This window comes from Thunnus thynnus, chromosome 23 (genome assembly GCF_963924715.1).
Source record: "Thunnus thynnus chromosome 23, fThuThy2.1, whole genome shotgun sequence".
Lineage (NCBI taxonomy): Eukaryota > Metazoa > Chordata > Actinopteri > Scombriformes > Scombridae > Thunnus > Thunnus thynnus.
Window position 1 is genome coordinate 19,426,646 of NC_089539.1, and position 20,367 is coordinate 19,447,012.

General features: G+C 40.5%; 1 protein-coding gene across 9 annotated transcripts in view; it reads left to right on the forward strand.

Annotated features, from left to right (window-relative positions):
- The window catches only part of syt1a (synaptotagmin Ia), a 203,969-nt gene that overhangs the window by 87,184 nt on the left and 96,418 nt on the right, over positions 1–20,367 (forward strand). For 6 of the 9 annotated variants that reach the window (XM_067581625.1, XM_067581624.1, XM_067581628.1 and 3 more), the window contains 2 exons: positions 3,741–3,812; positions 19,544–19,638. The gene's annotated coding sequence lies outside the window, so the exon portion shown is untranslated. The remainder of the gene's footprint in view (positions 1–3,740; positions 3,813–19,543; positions 19,639–20,367) is intronic. The other 3 variants (XM_067581630.1, XM_067581626.1, XM_067581629.1) reach the window with 1 other exon arrangement.

Here is a 20,367-nt window from a genome sequence, read left to right on the forward strand (position 1 = left end):
TACCACCATACATTCCCATTAGCCTCAACTTTGTGTTTAGTGATGATTAGAAAATATTACCATGCTAACGAGCTCAACTAAGATGGAGAACATGGTAAACATTACCTGCTAAACATTAGCATAGCATGTTGACATAGTGAACATGTTAACATGGCTGACAGCACTGCTTCTGTCTGTCAACAACCACTTGCGGTTTAGTGTTACAGCAATCACCATCAAACTACTGGCTGGTGTGTTTCTGGTGTAAAGCATGCATGAAGATACACATAAACCCAATCTTCAGTTTTTTAAAAAAAACTCCCAGTTTCAGAGTGGAAAGTGGTGCACATATTCTTTTTGTGGTGCCACATCATTTATACATCTGGACCCAGCTGACATATCTGGGGCTTTGCTTTCTGCCTCGCTGCCTATCAGAGAGGAGAAACACTCTTTTGATTGGCAGGTTAAACTCTTCAAGGTCAGTGTGCTCTACAGCTCACCCTCTCAGTGTAGATTACTGTGGTAATATCTCTCCTGTCAAGTGTCTCCCATCCCCCCAACGACTGGTTCTCAGTCTACACTCAGATGTAAAGATGGTGTCCTTGCTTCCTCATCATGTCATTACATAAGCTACTGTACAGGTTGTTGAGCATGGATATCGTACTGTGTGTTACATTTGCCGTATCTGGAATGCTGTGAGAGAAATGAATGTCATTTCTACTAGTGATATCAGAGTGGGGTTGGGGAAGCGGGAATGGCTTGTGGTTGCATGATTGCAGGCTCAGATATTGGCAAAAAATCGGGCAGGGGTCCATATTATTCATGAACTGCATCATTGACGTTGGCCTCTGCTTACGATTCCATTCATAGCATGTGCTACAAGTGAATAAATGATGGAAACTACTTATGGATGGAATAGGTTAGTCTGCTGCATAAATGTGCAAGTTTAACATGTGGATGATGGAGGTGAGACCTGCATATGTATCTAGGGAGAGACATTCAAGAGAGCAACAGAGAGGTGGACAAACACTTCAAAACAGAGAGCTATTAGGAAGAGGAATTGTTATTCCAGAGTCCCAGTATGTTTGAAAAGTGGTGAAAAAAAAATTGATGAGCAGAAGGATTGGAGGAGAAAATGTGAAAACACAGCAGGAAACGGGAACTGTGTTCTATGAAGCCTCACAAAAGAATGTGTGCAGATGGCTGTTGAAAGTCACAAAGGCAAATACTCTGTTGCGAGCGACTAATATCACGATGACATGCTCATTGTGTTCCGATCATGCTATTTGTTATGCATGCATATTTAGCAGCGCATTTTCAATGATGACGCATCATTGATTTGTGAACAGGAATATAGTGCGACTTGCTGTCACCACAGCCCCGCACTCTGTATGTGATTTACATGCGAGAACAGCTGGAACGTGTGTGAAACTGTTGAGAGCAGCCCCTCAGTTCCCAGTATGGACCCAATATACAGCTAATACATGATGTTATTATGGAAAATAAAATGGGATGACATGTAAACACCCCAAAAAAACCAGCACAAAATGTTTCTGAATTCTTTACAAACAACAAATACAAAAAACCCTGCTACACTTAGTAATAAAACTGTTTGTTTTATTATATTAAATGATACAGAATGAGTAGTTTGAGTGACATGAAAATATAGCATAATCTATAATATAAAAAACTTACTATATGTTTCATAATACCATCATTTTTAACTAATATGTTGACTATCTATGGGGAAAATAAAGAAAAGAATCACACACCAGCATAATGAATTTGAATATGTTTGAATTTGACTGGTGCTGTGTAAAATTGTATTTATTTACCTTTTCACTTTCCATCATAATTTTGTATTCTGATAAGGCATGACAGGTGCATTGAAATGTGAATGAATGCGCTGTTTCCTTTTATATTCCTGCCAAGTAGAGGTAATGGCTTCTAATCTGTGCATCACTTGGTCGGTAAATACACTTTTCACAGTATGAGGGGGATAATGAATGGCAAATCATCAGTAGTCAGACCACATTCACTCACAACTGCAGCACAGCAATGGTGGATATTTGTTCTCCACTAGTTGTGGGACCTTAGAACAAGGATGTTGGTCGGTGGATTGGTCGATTAGTCTGTCTGTCCATCGAACTTTGGCTCAGAAGTGGAATCTCTCAACAACTACTGGCCAGATTATCATGAAATGTCTTATGGATGGAGTGATGTTCATGGCCCCCAGGAGATGATTCATAATGATTTGCTAACTTTCTGATCTTTTATCAAGTTTTACGTCATTATTTACATCAACGAACACTTTGGTCTTGGTATCTAGAAAACCGATGGCCAAATTTCCATAAAATTTTCTGTGCATATTCATAATTCCTAGATGGATGATTTATAATGATTTCAGTGACCTCCTGACCTTTCTTTTAACATCACTATCAGGCCAAAATGTAAATTTCCACGCAAGAAACTTGTCAGATTTCTATAAAATTGACTGAATCCTTTCATGCTCCCTAGAGGATGAATGTCGTTGGTTAAAGTGCTAAATTGGATTTCTGGCTGTTTAGCCAGCTACCAAAACAAGAACAAACAAATCCCTTTGATTACTGTAGGTTATTTGAAAAGTCTGGTTTCAAGTGGTCCAAAAGGATACCTAAATAAAGTCTAAAGATGAAACCGATTCTTGTCTTACAGCGACTTAAAATGATAATCATGTTTATTTTTGTAATAGTTCTTATTAAACATCACTGTATCTACCTAAAACCGCTAGACGACAATCCGACTCATGTGTCGCTACTGTTACAGAACAGTATGTTATACTGAATTTAGTACCTCTAGGTTTAGGTTTGATTTCCATTATGGCAAAAACTACTTGTAAGCCTCCAAATCACTACAGCTCTCCTAAAATAAATAAGAGCTGCAGCTAATTTTCTGGATTTTCAACTAACCATTTTTTGTACAAAATGTCAGAAAAAAGTGAAAATTCTATGACAAATTTCCACAGTTTGAACAGATTTCTTTAAATCACTTATTTTGTCCGGCAAAGAGTCCCAAATCCAAAGATATTCAATTGTCAGTTCTATAAAAATTAACCAAATCAATCAACAATTCCATTAATCAACTAATTATTTAATTACCAGAGCTTAAACCCATTTGAGAGACTTAACATTGCATTGATATCCTCATTAGAGTAATGCACAGCAGCAACAGCAGTGAGGGTAGACAGCACCCAGACCACCACATTCCCCCACCAGGGCTGCACTGGAAAGCTTCCCGCACCTCCACAGCAGGCAGCATCTGTTGGGAGGAGATCCCCAGCTGCTGTCTGTACTGGTCCTCCAACACATGGCTGCTCTCCACTGGCCGTTCGCTGAATACGGCCAATTGTCTGTGAAAACAGTCCATCGATAATGGATATCTGCCACCCTACCACTGACATGCACAGATTACTGAGCTCATGGAACAATCAACAGGGGCAAAAGACGTAGGTTTATTTATCTGTGCCTAGTTCCTGGATACAGCTGTTTGAGCCCATTGTGAGCTATTATTATTATTCTGGGATTTCTGATGCAAAGCAGGCATGTGCTCTTTGTCTTGTGTACCTGCAGTTAATTCCTTTTAGCATCATTTTAAAAGGAAGAGCCCCTGAAAGTATCTCAGGGACGACTGGAGCCGACTGTGAGAATCAGCATAAGATAGACTGCTGTTTTTCATTCATTTGTGCAAACATGCTCATATTTTTCCATTTTCATCTCCCCTAGATCTGAGCGACTGCTGGTGAGAGTGGAGGAAGCATTTAAAGAGACACTGCAGCAGGCATCGTTGAGTTAAAGGTTGGTCTGTCTTTCTTTTTACAAAACACTGAGAATCTATCTGCTTTTTTGCTGAAATATCATAGGTCCTATTCAGTTTCAAGAACAGTAATGTTAAACACATACAAAAAATATGTCCTTGTTTCGTATTTTGCTTCAATCCGTACCTTTTTTGTGTTGAAACTTTAGTTAAGTTCTGTTTTGCTACGTTCATTTTTATTTTCTGTTTTCCTTTGATCCCATTTCTTGGTGTGCTATATTCCCCATGGTGATAATGTAAAATTCATTTAAACCTATTTCATTGTTGTGATACTGCACTGGGAATTCATCTGAACATAAATTTAATGGCTCATAAAGTGTGTTATCATTTTTTTTTCCCTTTGAGCTTTCAATACTTTTGCTACAAACAGCCTTACCACCTAGAATCTATGTGGTTGCATCTCCTAAATAGAAAGTTATGAAAAGGAGCGCTTTCTGGGTGCAGCGTAATATTAAAACATATATTTTTCATATGATAGGCACGATGATGGAAGATGACGCGCCATCGTGAATGAAAATGCGATGTAATCTGTTCCAAATAAGTTATTTGCTTTGTGTTGAGTTGCTGAAGCCTGCTTAATTGCATATTTTGCTGGTTTGATTAAAGCTTATTTGGCTGGAACATTTTCAGCCCAAACCCGAAGTGTACTGAAAACTCACAAAAGAGGCTGACGCTGTGAATAAATGACTAGAAATTAGCAAGTCTGCTTTGACCCTTGAGGACACTCTGCTGCTCAGAGAACCAATTTATGGATGTACCCACTATTTAGATGCACTGTACGGTAAACCAGCAAGCTGCCAGTTATGCAGATTGTTCTCCGCCATCCACGTGTCTTCACACTGCGACAATGGATTACATAAGGGTCCAATACATATGGGTGGAATAATGTCTTATTGATTTTTACCTTACCTCAGAGGAGAATAGAATCACTAGCTGACTGTACGCTACATCCACCTGCCATCATACAAGCTGTGTTATTAGCAGAAAAAGAAAAACAAGATGAATCATATGTCGTCTGGGAATCTGATGGCAACTGTTTATCATGCTGATTACCGAGCACTAAAGAAGACTAGGGACTTTGTTGTTTCACATCAACACATGCCCACGTCAATGTTAATATGGAAATGTGGTGAAGTCACATGCAGTGTTTAGTTGGATCCAGTGGTCCTGTTCATACCCTGTTTTTATGGCCAGTCGAAATTTAATTGGTTCAGCACATGTTCCTAAAGTCATACAGTACACAATTATTGCAAGTTTAGAGGCCCAATAAACAGATATTTAGACCGCTATGAACAGTAGAGGTAGTGTTCTTGAATTTTTAAAAACAAGCTTGTAGCAATCTACTTGTTCCTACTGCCATATGAACACAAATTCATTTTCACAATGAGAGAGAGAGCTGAAATGATTAGTCCATTAATTGATTGGTCTAATGACAGAAAATTAATTGGCAACTACTTTGAAATGTTTATATCATTAATACAAGCATAAATACCAAAACAACCACTGGTTGTGGCTTCTCAAATGTGAACATTTGCCAGTTTTCTGGTCTTCTGTGATAGGAAATTGAACATCTTCAGTTTTTGGACTGTTGGTTAAATAAAACAAGATATTTGGATGTGTTTACTCGGGCATATTTCACCATTTTCCAACACTGTATAGACATCATAGTAACGATTCATTGAGAAACTAATTGGCAGATAAATCTTTGCAATGACTAATCCAAAAATACTAGAGCGGGTATGATATGACTGAAAGTTTTGTGACAACTATAATGGGAAAATATATAACACAATATGGAAAATGGAGACGAAATCACATGTATTGGAAAATACTACTCACATAAAACAGTGGGTTTATCTACAGTCTGAAAATAACAGAAATCACACATCTTTCTCAAGAGTCTGAGTGAAAAAGAAGGAACTCAAAAAAGAAAAATAAAGAGAGGACTCTGATTAAAATGGTGCATTGAAAGAGATTAGTTATCAGAGCACACATTCCCTACTGTGGTGAAGCAGATTCATGATTCATGCTGACTTCGGCGTATGTGTTTTGATGTAACCTGGTTGTTCCGTTTGTATTTTATTGTGGATACAAACCTTTACAATCCTCCCTGCGCTGTCAAAACTCCAACCTCTCACTCCACACTTCTATGTTAAAGTCCATATTTAAACCGCCAATGCCGGTTCAGGCAGGGTTCACCGGCTATTTACGGAGGCATTGTGAGTGATTCTAGCCTTGTTAAATCCCATTTTGTTTTGTGAGCGTGGAGCTCGGCCTCCTACAGGCATGTGAAGGTGGAGGACGGAGCCGGCACGCTGACTGGGGACCCAAAGAGCAGTTCAATTTTTCATCCTTATTGCCCATGACATATCCAAAGTGGCAGAGTGCCGTCCGCAGAGAGACGGAGGAAGTAAGAGAGGGAGAAAAAGTGAGGAGAAGCGTGGAGCTCGGATGAACTGGGAGGAGTGTAGCTCGACTTCTTCCTTATGTAGTCCTGAGCAGGGCCCCAATTTTCTTTGCTAAAACAATGCAATTCACCAGCGTCCATTAGGGCAGACGAGGTTAAACTGAGAGTCCCAGGGTTCCTGCCTCTCTGTAACTTACTCTGCCTTCAGCTTTGTCATTTATCCAGAGAATAAATGCGAGTTGGAAGCTTACAAACAGGATAAAGAGTTCATTAGAGTCCAACTTACTCCGTGACACTGGCTAAATGAAGATGTTACCCCCCACCCTCTACCCAGCTTTTTTTTTTTACTCTAAGCTCGAACTCTCTTTGCACTGGACTAATTTTCTCTGCTTTCTGCTTTCTCATATTTGTTGAAACCATCTGTCATTTTAATCAAATGTGTCTGAATGTGTGTAATTGGTTAACTGATCCCAGTGCAAATTATCGACTATATTTTGATTCAGACAGATTTGTGTTGATAAAAATTTTTGCACCAATCAAGTGTAATTTTAGCTGGATTTTGTTTTTGTGTGTGTAATTATCTCTTATTTTTCTCCTTAATTTCATGCACTGATTCACATCCAGAGCAAGAGATGAGATCCAGCAGATGCGAGAAGCAGAGACTGAATGGAAATTTATTTGAGGTCCCCATTAAATACTAGTCCTATGTTTCAAGCAAGCTGGTCTTTAGATTCAAATCCCTAAAGCATGTTCTAAAACACCTTTCAGCGAATCGAATAAACGATTCTGTCCGATCTGTTCAGTCACATGCAGGCGGTGTAGTGACGGAGGGCCGTGAAGGGCACTGTCAAGGTGACTTCTGGGGGTGACGAATAAAGGATGCGAGCGTTGTTAAGGGGGGCGTGATGACTTCAGAGAGGCTATGTGACTTGGACATGTTTATCAGAGAGATTTCACCTCACACTTTGCCTTTGCTTTCAGTCTCACGGTTGAGATTAAGATCTCTTGTTGTAATTATTGCTCTGTGAGGCGGCCTAATTCTGCCAAGTAGATAGCATCACACCCGTCAGGTGCTATAGAGGGTATCTGGCACCAGCTGTTCATGCCTTCTACATGTTCCGGTAGGCTGCAGTGGAAGGCAATGGCACTGTTATGTGATACATGTCTGTCGATCGAATGTCTTCTGGAGAGCTGCCAACCCACCTCCGGTTCTTTCCACCCGTAACCATAGGAAGTAGAAAGGGAAAAAAACAGACATGCAAACCCTTGGGTGTCTGGGATTTTAACACCTGATGTACAATAGGGGCATCAATCATCCTCTGCAGTCCCATGAAACATATGGCTGGCCGCCTTTCCCCCCCAAAACACAGGTGCTTGACAGACAGAGTCAATTCTGCCTAATGAGCAATTGTGCTGCCATGTTCTGTACTATCTGTTATGCACAGTAAGGGACCAGATCTGACCAGACTGCTTTCATCAGCACGCAGACACAGTACATATCCACCCAAACACCTTTTTTGTCTGAGCTCCAAAAACTATGGTGCTCTCTTGGAATTGAAGTCCAACCCTCCAATCCAGAGCTGAAACAATTAGTCAATTCATTGATTGAGAGGAAATTAACTGGCAACAGTTTTGAGAATCGATTAATTTTGTGAATTATTTTCACAATGCCAAAAACATAGCTGGTTCTACCTTCTCAAAAATGATTTGCTGTATTTCTTTGTGTTCTGTACTGTTAGCTGGATGGCATTTCATAGACTAGAGATTATTTATTAATCAAGGAAATAAACGGCTGATTAATTTATAATGAAAATAATTGTAGGTTGCAGCCCTATTCTCTGCTCACAGTTATGCATTTCTGTAACTAAAGCATTTTCCTTGTAAATAAAAGAAGCTCTTTATGCCACAAAGGGATTGATAGTATGACACTCCTTGAATGATGGAAGAGTTTAGGTGCTTGTTTATAAAAATATAAAGATCCCCTCCAGACATGTATTAAAACGCATAATAATACTCTGCTTGGAACAATGATGTGTGACTGATTTAATTACCACCATAAATTACATCTTTTTTTTATTCTATAAATATGAAAGAGATGTCTCCCACTTCACTGAAAAGTTCATTCTCAGTGTTTGTGCACTGGAGGCTTCATGTTTCTTCACCACACTTGTGTAAGTTGTATGATGGACCACGATTGGCTCCAAACTAGTTAGGATGTCACAAATCCTGCACGTAGGCCCACCACTTAAAATCATATTATGAATGAAACTTTCCACTTTCAGCAGATGAATGTGAAAACTGCCTTCTAGTGTCAAACTGTGAAGTGAAGCAGTGACGCTCAAACATCCGACTGTAGGAACAAGAAGAAAAGCACATTTTTGAGTGGAAGGGGACTTTAACCTTGACTGGACCAGATTCCCAATATTCTGGACTCAAGAATAAAATAAAGAATGAAACATAAACAAGGAATCATATTGTTATTTAAATGTACACACATGTAAGGAGTATTACACTGATCACTTTGAACACGTATTATAGAAGTTTCTTCTCTTCATTTGTTGTTCTGAGAACACTGTTAAACTAATGAATTGGCATTGTGGGAGCAAAGCTTATTTGTTACGAGCTGGTAGTAAATGAGCTAATATTTCTTTGTGCCTGCTTAGTTAAATACTTCAGATATGTCAGTTTCGGTTAATTTTGCTTTTGAAAAGTTGTGATGTAGCTTTCTTTTGTGAGAGTCGGTGGTCAGAGCTAGCTTGTCTGCCCTGGTTAGCTTGACTTTTAGCTCATCCTTCTTCACCTCAAAGTGTTTTTTAATGCCTTTAGTCACAGTAGCTCTTGATGGTATAATGTACTCAGGCTTGAGGAACTGAACTAGCTCTTTCAATCCCTCACCCTCAACCAGCAGCATATCGGTCTCAATCATTCGGCACACCAACTGGGTGATGGCCTAATAACAAAGTAACACCTACGTTGTTATTACAGATAGACTGTAGGATTAGCATGCAAGGCTAACAGTCTGTCAGCTGTGTGGCTTTATATCCGCGCTGTGAAGTCTTTCAGAGCACACAAACACCATAAACACACCTGTCACCTGCCCAATGAGGTGCTGTTAAACCGGAGGCACCGCGGCTACACCTATGGGCTACACACAGCAAGGCACGGCTATGCTAACGATTCTAGCCACGCTAACTAGCTGCTAGCTGCTGTGCAGGTTGGTAAAATGGATCTGTCACGTCTCTTTGTATCTACAGGTTGGTGCTCTTGTCAGTGTCAGAGCTTCTGTTTGAGACGCTTCGGTCGGTAAATCTGTGTTTTTAAAACTTATTTCGGGGCTGCCTTCACTTTAGTCCTGCAAGGAAGCTACTGAAATTTGACACCGATTGATCAAACGTGAATAACGAGTTCAGTACCCAACCCTAGTATGCAAATTAACTCACAGGCCGACATGTGTAACTGGTCAAAAATATTCTCAGTGGTTAACATCCCTAGTCAGATAATAAACCAATCAACACTACCCACTGCAAACAACCTATTTCACAGGAGAGCTTTTCGCCTGAGTAACTGAATGACTTCAGACACTCTGATCTATCGCCTTCACTCAGCGGTGGAGTATGATCATTATTTTGTTAGACGCTGTCATGAGGCTGACCAGTTAGACTGTGGGTGTTTGGATAAGGAGTGAGATTTCTTTTCATCTTAAAGCTTGAATGAGCCAAAGGAAACTACTGTAGTCTGTTTGATCACAATTTAAAGGAAGAGGAATTAATTAATTTCCTGTAATTGTAGTGGAATGGCAGGCAATTAATTACATGCTAATCCATTTCAGTTAAGCCACCATCCCTGGTGAAGAATGTGGGTGTCTGTGCTTGAGTGCGATTTGGTTCGCTTGTATGTATTTAGAGTGTGTATGTGCTCGTGCGTCCACGTTTGTATGTCAGCGTATGCGGACGTGGGTGCAGGACGTTATCATTCTGCTGCAGCTTATGGATCTATAGAAGTCATGAAGAAACAGCTGAATACTGAATATCAATCAGCTGTTTGGTCTTTAAAATGTCAGAACATGGTGAAAAATGTTTATCGCTGTTTTCCAAACCCCAAGATTCAACCTAAAATGTTTTGCTTTTGTCCTGATGAACAGTCCACAGCCCAAAAATATTCAGTTTACTACCACAGAGCACTAAATAAACCAGAAAGTATTCACATTTCAGAAGCTGGAACCAGAGAATTTTAGCATTTTTTCTTAAAAAAACTACTCAAATCGATTATCACAAGAGTTGGCGATTAATTTTCTGTCGATGGACTACTTGATGAATCGACCAATCGTTGCAGCTTTAAATCGTAGGCCTCATTGGTATTCATTTAACATTGATTGTGCCAAGTTGCACTCCATACATGCCGTGAATGTGAGATTGCATTTCTGCCTTGGAGTTGTTGTTGGCGTGTTTATATGTCAGTTTGAGCAGAGGAGCCAGTGCTGTTCAGTGGTGGATCGTGACTTTCCTGTCTGTGTGGGAGCTGCTGCTACTCCCACGCATCTCTCTCTCTCTCTCCCTCTCTCTCTCTTTGCTCTCACTCCAAATCCGCTGGTCTTTAACATCAGCTTATTTCTCACTTAACCGCCAATACACCGTATGGCGCAACCATCGGTAAGCAAAGCCATAGGATGTCTCTCTTCACAATAGCTTAATTCCATGTTTTTTTTTCCGAACATATAGGTATTATCAAACCACCTGAAGATTAATGTGACTACAACAAGGTGCTATGATATATCCATGCAAACAAAGCTATAACATAATGTATACCTTCTCTCCCTCCCAAGCACACACACACAGGTGTGCTATATTCTATTGTGTGGACAAGTATCGCACAAAAGTACACCAGCATTATGTTTTCTGAGGATGCAGTGTGACTTATTTAATGAGACCGTGAAAATACCTAGAAAAAAATATGGTATTGACATTGAATGTGATGCATAATGCATGTGATCCCCAGTCACATTTTCAATTTATATGCTAAAAAAGAGCCTCTGATAAGTAGAACGTACAAAGGGCAATGTTTTCCGATGACAACGCAAAACAAATTTTGCATATCATGAAATTTCACTCTCGCTGACCTTGGAGGCTCTGTGTGGCTGGGCAGTAACGGGGGTTGCTAAGGTAATTTAATTAACAGACCCTCCACAAGCAAGGGTAATTACTGCTCTCTAAATCCCCACTAATCCCCCTTCTGAGTCCCCTACACAGACTCGGCCTGGGGTGCTTTAACAGGCGGCGCTGACTCCTTGATCCCGTCCCAGACAGGGGTCCATGATGCTCCTTGATGGTTTTGTTTATGTGTTAGATGTGTACTCTCAGTCCGAAGGGCTCCGGTCATCAGTCTCGATGAATTCCTTTCACGCTCGCTCTCCCCCATCCTCATACGTGCGAGTCAAGGGGACTCTCAGGTCAAAAGGGCCGCTCATCTTCCCATAAGAATGTCGTAATTATCACTGCTGGGATGAGCAGGATGTGTGACCTCTGTAAGCAGCAGCGTCTGGTGGCTGGAGTTAGAAGAGAACCAGAGGAGATAAAGGCTATACTGAGCATGCAGATTGGGCTTTCTCCTGAAAACAATTGGAGTCATCAGTTGTCCTCCTCTGGGTTTATGTTTAAATGAAAGTAATTAACAGCTAAATAAGTGAGATTAGTTGATTTTCCAAAGCATCTTTATAGATTTTATAGGTTTTAGATTATTTTATACCCTCCAAGAAGCAGCTGGAGTGTGAATATCAATTGACAGAGGGCTGCACTAATCAATATATTATATTAACAGTGAATTAAATGAAATGAAAGGTGTCATTCATAGTGACAAACACAGAACTATCAGCCAGCTCTATGAGGCGTTTTAGTGTCTTTTAGCTCATTGTTTTGGTTTTACACTTGCTGCTACCATCGACTTCATTTCCAGATGCAGAAGGCAGCTGTTTTTCAGAGAAAAAGCTCTGATAAACTCACTGTTCACTACCTGCACAACACCAAACGGCTGATAGACAAAGTTGGCGATTAGCTGGTGAACATGATGGAGTATTTAAAGAGCCGGATATTTTCCTCAGAAGACCAAAAGAGACCTAAAGACACAGTGAATAGTGGCACTGCCCCAAAATGGCCGAAAAGATTAATTAATGCAATTAATTGGATGTTGTTTTGAAAACGCTCCTAGTATGTTAATTCAAAGATGCTCTGGCAACTCTATTCATGCAAGAAATTACCATTTTCACATTGTATCTAAATTTCTGTGTTCAACAGCAATATGTTTTACAATATGAAATGCATACCATGATAATTTAGCTTGACAAGATAATAGTACATATAATGAAAGTAACAAAATATGACTTTGATAACACATTACAATGATTGGAGAATAGCTGTCTAGAAGTTGGAAAATCAAACGCTTATTATACGCTGATGAAGTAAGCGTATGCAAATTGTAGTTGATTGGATAAAACATTAAAAACCACGGTGATGCTCCTTTAAGTAACCGAAGAAACCCGCCAGAGCTGTTAGCAATTTAAAAATGGAAAATTTAGGGCAAACAAGCAGCTCCTTGGTCTTCCTCCGCTCCTCTTGTGACCTCAGATGACAGCCAAACATCTGTGTGACATCAGTGGCATTGGCAAGTGTTACTGACCCCAGCAGGTGTTGTGTGTGTGTGTGTGTAACTGCGTGCATGTGTGTGCATGTATATGTGTGCGTGTGTGGAGTTTATGTACAGTATCTGCATCATGCATGTGTGTGTGTGTGTGTAAGTGAGAGAAGCCGGATGGTGGTGAAAAGGAGCACCTGTGTGTATTGAAAAGAGTTCTCTGAATAGCTCCATATTTGAACAGCCACTTATCCGCCGATAAAGCTGTAAGTGATTCGTGGCAGCTTCCTGCCTGCGGTAGAGAGAGACAGAGAGTGAGAGAGAGAAAGAGAAAGAGAGAGAGAGAGAGAGAGGATGAGGGGGGGAGAGAATCAGAGAGAGATTAAATGAGAGCATCAGCTGTAATTAGGGCTGCTTTCCTCCATTTGGAAGTGCATGTCTCTGTCTCAGAGAGAATTAGCACTGGATACTCTGGGTGGATCAAAGCAATACAATTTGAAGGCATTAAAGGGGAGATACAGATTTTTTTTTTTTTTTTTTTTTTTGGAAGAAATGCAGAAATACCGCTTAACATCACAGATGGAGACAAATAAATAAAATGTCACTAGTGGCTCCCAGAGCAGGATAGAGTGCTAATTAGATGATACTGTACATAAGATTTCAATGTCACTTAATGATCCTTTAACATTGCAATAGTACAATGACAGTAATTATTACCTTTAGATGGTCATTTAAATGTAGCAAAATTTGTGTACAGTAAAGTCTAGTCATTAAAGGTTTGTATAGATGAGTTATAAAAGCTACAGTATGTACTTCCAGTCCTGAAGCTCCTCATCCTCTCTCTTAGTGGTTGAATAAGACCGGTGATTTGCAGTGTCCAAAGGTGACCATTCAAATGCTCCTGACATTTGGGAAATTGTCCCTTTTTGTTCACCCATATCCTTTTATTTCATCACTTTTTTTCTTCTAAATGCCATTTCGCCCTTTTCGTTCCTCTTTCACCCGGTTGATCTCTCTCCTCTTTCATTTTCCTCTCTCGTTCCATCTAGGTTGAACACTGACAGGCCCCTGCTTTGACTTTTTTTTTTCATTCTTCTTCTTGCTTTTTCTGTTCATGTTCCTTGTCTGTTTCTTTTGAAATGTTGAAAAAGTGCCACTTCCGTTCTCCTACGCAAAAAACTGAGATGATGAAGGTTTCTGTCGCGAGGAGAAGGCATAATGATTGCTTGTTTTTCTTTACAGGGGTGTTGACGTAGATGCTTTAGAAGGTGTTGACTCTTGTTGAATTTCAGTCAGTGTTACATTTGGATCAGCTTTCTGTCAGTCATAACTGAGAAGTGGAAGATTTATCCTATACTGTATAGTTTGTTAAATGACATTGAAATGATCATTGGTATATTTAACACAATTAGGGCTTATTACTAGCACTCTATCCTGCTATGAGAACAACTGGTTACATCCAACATTTTATTTATCAGTCTCCATTTATGATGTAAAAGAGGATGCCATGCACATTTCCAGATCTATATTTATATTCTGGGCTCTGCTGGAATATCTTTGCATGATTTACAATTATTTAAAGTTTACTATAAGTAACTTGTAGCTAGTTATGAAACAGTCTCATGATGCCTCTGACGCATCTATATGACCTACATAAGAAAACAAGACCATCAGGGAGAAGATTGACTATTTCTATATAGTTATGCTAAATGTTTGCAACCAGATTTAGTGTGAATGCAGCTTTACGTGTAAACTAGGTGTATGAACGATACTAAGACAAAGTTTACTTTGCTTCACCATCGTCATATTACAATTATCAATCTTACATAGCCACAAATAGATGTATAACCTCATCACTATGCATCCAGTAAACAGCTGTGTTAAAAAAAAGAAAGACAGTATAAAAAATAAGCAGCGTCTTTCTTTGACTTGCTTCCAAAACAAATGCACACGCTAGCCAGATCTTTATGACACGAGGCGACAGTGCTCATGGGAAATGTAGTCTTCATTTCGGGAAAACACTACCACTTTTGTCCACAAGGGCAGCTAAAATCAACACAAAATGAAAGTTCCTTGTAGTAACTTTAACTTATTAACTGTCTCTTTATGCAGCCCCTCTTTTTCTTGTTCTTTATTCAAAGTGGAAGCTTCTCAAATACAGTACCAGTCGAAAGTTTGGACACAATGGGAAGGTGTGTCCAAACTTTTGACTGGTACTGTACATCTGTACATGCTCGAGCCCAAATCCAATCCGAAATATGTGAGTGGCAAACGCAAATAAACAAAGACACAACCTTAGCAACAAAGGCTACAGAACAGATGGTCGTTTGTGGGCGTTGCCCAAACAGTCTGACATCATCACAAGGACAAGCCCAAGGACATTTTTACATATGTACACCTCATGTTTTGGATCTTTGGCTATGTTTGACATAAACATTCGACATCATAACAGTATATAAATAACAGAAAATCACAAAAAGCATGTTATATCCTCTCTAAGTGGTATTTCTGTGTTGCATTTCTCAGAAGTCACCTGTCTCTAGGCTGTACTGTGACTGTGACATCTTTTAACTTGAGGTTCAAAGTTCATTTGTGACCTTAGGAAGAGCAGCTGAGAAAAGAATCTCACTACAGGGTCCATGTTGTAGCTGTTCTGGAGCTTTGAATCTATGTTTTCAGGCCAGCATGGAAGTAGTACTCAGACACAAAATGGAAATTTAAACATCTACATTAGCATGACAACTGGTGAACTCCATCTAGTAATAAACACTTCAGAGCAGCTACTGGGCTAATGCTAATGGGCCTTGTGGTGAGACTGTTTACTCAATCCTTTCAACACACTCATACACACATGCACTACAAAATAGTATCTAGTACTCCAGTAGCTAAAGTGAAATAAGAATTTAATGGACTCTGGATGCAAGACACGTGACCACTCGAAGGTTTCCATTTAGTAGAGGAAATATTGATTCTCTGCAGCAGAGAATAGCATGTTCATGCTACATAAATCTTCATCTCTTGAGTTTTTGAATGCATCTTGTTGTTGTTTTAACATACACGGATATCTGCTGCACCTTTACAGCTCAGTGACGTCCACAGAGGGCAGAAATCTGCACCCAGAGATCCAGTTCAATCATTAGCGGTTTCACAGCTGCTGGTTTTTCCTGTTCAGAGAGCCATTAATCTCAAAACAACTCATATGGAGACTTTCCGGAGTGTTCACTCTCTTTCTCAGAGAGAGTGTTTGGCCAAAACTATTATCTTCCAGCCAGTTTACGTTTGCAGGGGAGATAAGCTCAGTGGTGTTGGAGGTGGGCAATTTCCAACCCCTGGCTGCGATAGCGAATGACCTCTACAGTGCTGGGATGTGTGTTTGGCCGACTTCGTTGGGATAGACAACAATATTCTCTATAGAGGATGGCCTGCACCGCTCAGCATGGTTGCACTTCTTCCTCTGCTCATTAGGGTTGAACCATATGACTGCTGGGCCACAAATCTGCTCCAGGCACATCACCTTACCCAATAATCGCCCCCCCTCTATGGCCACACAACACAATACACACGTAACACACACACACAGCAAGTGAACCAAAGCTTATGTACAGAAGAGCAAGCTGTGCAGTGTCCAGGCAGGGTGTTAGTTGGTAATCATTAACACAGACTCCCTGTTTGCTTTGCCTCTGCCCTGCCTGTATGTCTGTAAGCCTTTATGTATGTGTGTGTTGTCAACAGTGCCATGTGTCTCACTGTGCTATATCAGCCCGTGAACTTTATTTACACACCGGGTCTCTCCATCGACACACATCTGCACATACATCATGCATTTTAACATCTGTTCATGCCCACGGTTGTATATCTCTCAGAGTTACAGTTTGCAGCAGCCGTCCTTTCCTCCAGCATCTAGCAAATGAGTGTAGTAGACAGATTAAACTGTAGAGTATGAAAATGGATACCAGGCTCATGATTAATCCGTAGACAAAAGAAGCAAACAAACAAGGTAAATTCAAGGATTTTCCTGGGGGGGAGGATTGATTGGATGCGAGATGACCCATCAAGGAAATGAGTGCATGGCTGATTGTGGCTGGAAGGGCAGACAGGAAACAGAGACGACAAACACACCAGCAGGGTGCTGTAGATCTCTTAATCATAGATTACAGTAAAAACTTTTGTTTTTCTTGTTAAGCTTTCAGTATGGCCTAGTTTTAGTGTTACAGATTAATGGACTTGATTGCAATCCACTTCTCAGGTTTGGTCCGAACTACCAGGCATGTATCCCGCTGCTGATGTTCGTAATCAAAACTTTGAAACTCTGCCTTTTCAATAAATGTACATATTATATGACGAAAATGTAGCTACATCCCAGAACAAAGCTGTTATATGCCTGTGCCATGGTACAAGTTATGTAAAATAGTGCTAGACATGGCACAGATACTATAACATGATAATGACCAAAGCACAAACTGTGCAGGGCTACTCTGGTGGTACAAAAAATCTGAATTCTGTCAGTGTGAGTACATGAATTTGAGCCATGTAGGATTATGAAGCCCGATTCTTCAGTGTTTCTTTTTTCTGCTTTTATCTGAAATGATTTTGTCACTCAAACTAAACGTTATTAAAATATTAAAAGGTTTTGAGAGTAAATGCACTGTAAGTCCATCTATTCAGCACTGAGTATTACTACTTTTACTGATATAGGATACAATAAGTGCATTACTCTAATAAGCATTCAGAAGACTAAAATGAATCAAAGGAGTTACTATTGTCAAAGCCATCACCAGTATTGATTTCGATAATATTGATGTACTGCAATACAGACAAATTACTGGACTACATCCACAATGAGGATGTCCTGACAGGACACACAGACTCTAAATGCTATAAATAAACCACCCAATGACTCAGTGACTCAAAATGCAGCACTGTCTAGCAGTCTCCTGTAAACATGTCTCCTTTATTCCCCAAATTATTACCATTAATCAAGGCTCTCTGTTTGTGTGCCTTTGATTGGCTTTAATTCATAAATTTGGGGTATGATAAATGTTGCAAGGAACCTAATTGGACAAGCTCGAAAGAATGGCCTAACCAGGGAATAGTTTTTGCCATCCTGTTAAACATGCAAGCAGCAAAAGCGTTACTTTGCTGCAGTGCAAACAATTACCATGTGGTAAGCAAATGGTGAATTAGCCTCAGGTAGGGATGCTAAGCTTTTTTATTTTGACAAACATCTTGCATGGCTGCTCGTGTTTAGACAGTGTTTAACATTTGAGAAATTTGGCTCAACTTGTCAATTGAATAAGGATGAGAATTTGTGGGAAAACACGTTTCTATTCCCCAAAGTATCTAAAAAAATATTGTTTGGTAATGGCACAGGATGTGAGGTATCATGTCGGCATTAATGGTATTAATAGAAACCTCTCTATACTGGTCTGCATCCTGCCTGGTATAAAAACAACAATCTCTGCCAGGTTTCCCAGTAATAAAACTTAAAACATGGCTCCACCTTTGAATTTCTTCTCTGGATGTATGCTGCATTACTCTGTGCCAGGCTATAACTCATGGTCAGCTCATCTGACTTAATGAGTCAACAACCCTGTGACTGAGACTCTATGAATGCATCTATAAAAAAAAAACATCGGTCTCATGGCTGAAGACTGAAGCTGGCAGTGCGCTTAAGTGCTTTTGCATTCCATGCCAATAAAGCACCATTAAACATCCACAGCTCCATCAGGTCAGGTACTGTTGGCCTCACTATGTCCATACTAGTGGTCAAATGAGACTCTACTGTTTGGCAGATTCTTGCTGCCGGTCCTTCTTTTCCCTTTGCATCTGCTACCCCCTCCCTGGGAGAGCCAGGTGCCACATCTGGTCGGGCTAAGAGTCGAGGGGACGCCAGGCAGCTCCTTGAGGCAGAGCATTAGCATACACTTACTCTGGGAATGCCCTTGACTAGCTGTCTGAAGAATGGGACGTGAGCAGCATGAAATACACCAGCGTGAGAGAGAGAGAGACGGGAAGAGGTGGAGTGAGACAGAAAGATGGAGAGGAGAGAATAAAGAGGAATAAACGTGAATGAGCAGCTGAGAGTCTGGGTGATGGCTTTAAAAAGGGAGTCAGGAGTGTAATTATATACAGCATGAATGCCTCATTGCCATTATTCATTAATCATCTGATGTTATTAGGTTTTCACGAGGAGCTTTGTCTTATTCCAAGACCAAATCTCCTCTGAAATGCTCCATAAACCAAGAATAAGTTTGTTGATGATGTGCAGACATGCACATGTAATAGTACCTCTGACTGATATTTGTTTTCATGGAGCAGAAGGTGTGAGTGGGTGGGGAAAATGTCAGAAAATAGTGAGCTGAGAGATAGAGGGGATGTGTGCATTTTGTCTGACAGAAGAAGAGCAAGCGAGGGAGAGAGAGAGAGAGAGAGAGAGAGAGAGAGAGAGAGAGAGAAGTTGGGGGAGGGGGCTGGAGTAGGTGGGCGGGAAGAGAGGAGGCGAGTGTCACGGACAGAGAGAGAGGGAAGGAATAGCGAGCTGCGAGCTTGCCGGAGCTGTTGACTGGGTGTTTGAGTGTGTGATTGTGAGTGCTTCCAGAGCCGTCGTGTGAAAAAAAAAAAAGGGACACCGCTTTCTGAGCGTTTTGTTTTTTCTTTTTCTTTCCTTTTTTCTTCGTAAAGTGCCACATCGAGGTCCCTCAGCAAAAGCAGAACTTAAAGCTGAACCCCCTTCCTGGGATTGTGAAGAGGACCCAGGGAAGAAAGCGTGCTACCAGGTAAGAGAAGGAAAAAAACCAAAACAACAAAACGTGGTTACAGCGTGGTTATACAGTCAGATATTCCTTTACTATTGAGCTCTCACCTCCATTTGGTGCTTTGAAAATCTTATATGTCATGCCTGGTTGAGATGGTGAGAACGTGCTGTTTTTTGACGTGTGCACATGTGTGTGAGCATGTCAGCAAATATGGCTCTCAGGACACCGTAATGTAATTGTGATTGGAAGAGTCAGGTCGGATGGCGAAGGAAGAGGAGGAGGAGGAGGAAGTGTCTTTTGGGTAGCAGCTCATCCAGGATGACAGATGTCAGGGGATGTCAGATTCACAATGACAAAGGGGATTACTGAAAGAGGAAAAAAAACTAATTTCCAAGATTGGATCAATTTTGGAGAAACTGGAAAGAGTGGAAACACTTTTCTGTCTTACTTGTTTGTTTTTCAGCTGTTCCTTTGCCCTCAAAGTTCCTGATATGAATAAAAAAAAGTGTTACAGCTATAATGTTTTCTCTTTAAGTAGACTTATTTTCCTCCTGGAGTTCCTAGAAAACTGGTCAGAATATTAGTGTGTAAGCAATTCTACATGTTTATAAGTGTGACCCGGCTTGATGTGGATGTAGAGCTGCTGATAGGATAGCATTGCATTAGTGACAGGCGGGGATAAGCAAGACTCCCACGGAGGGTTAGGCCGAGCTCCAGATCAACGGCTGCTCCTCGGGCTCAGCGTGGCAT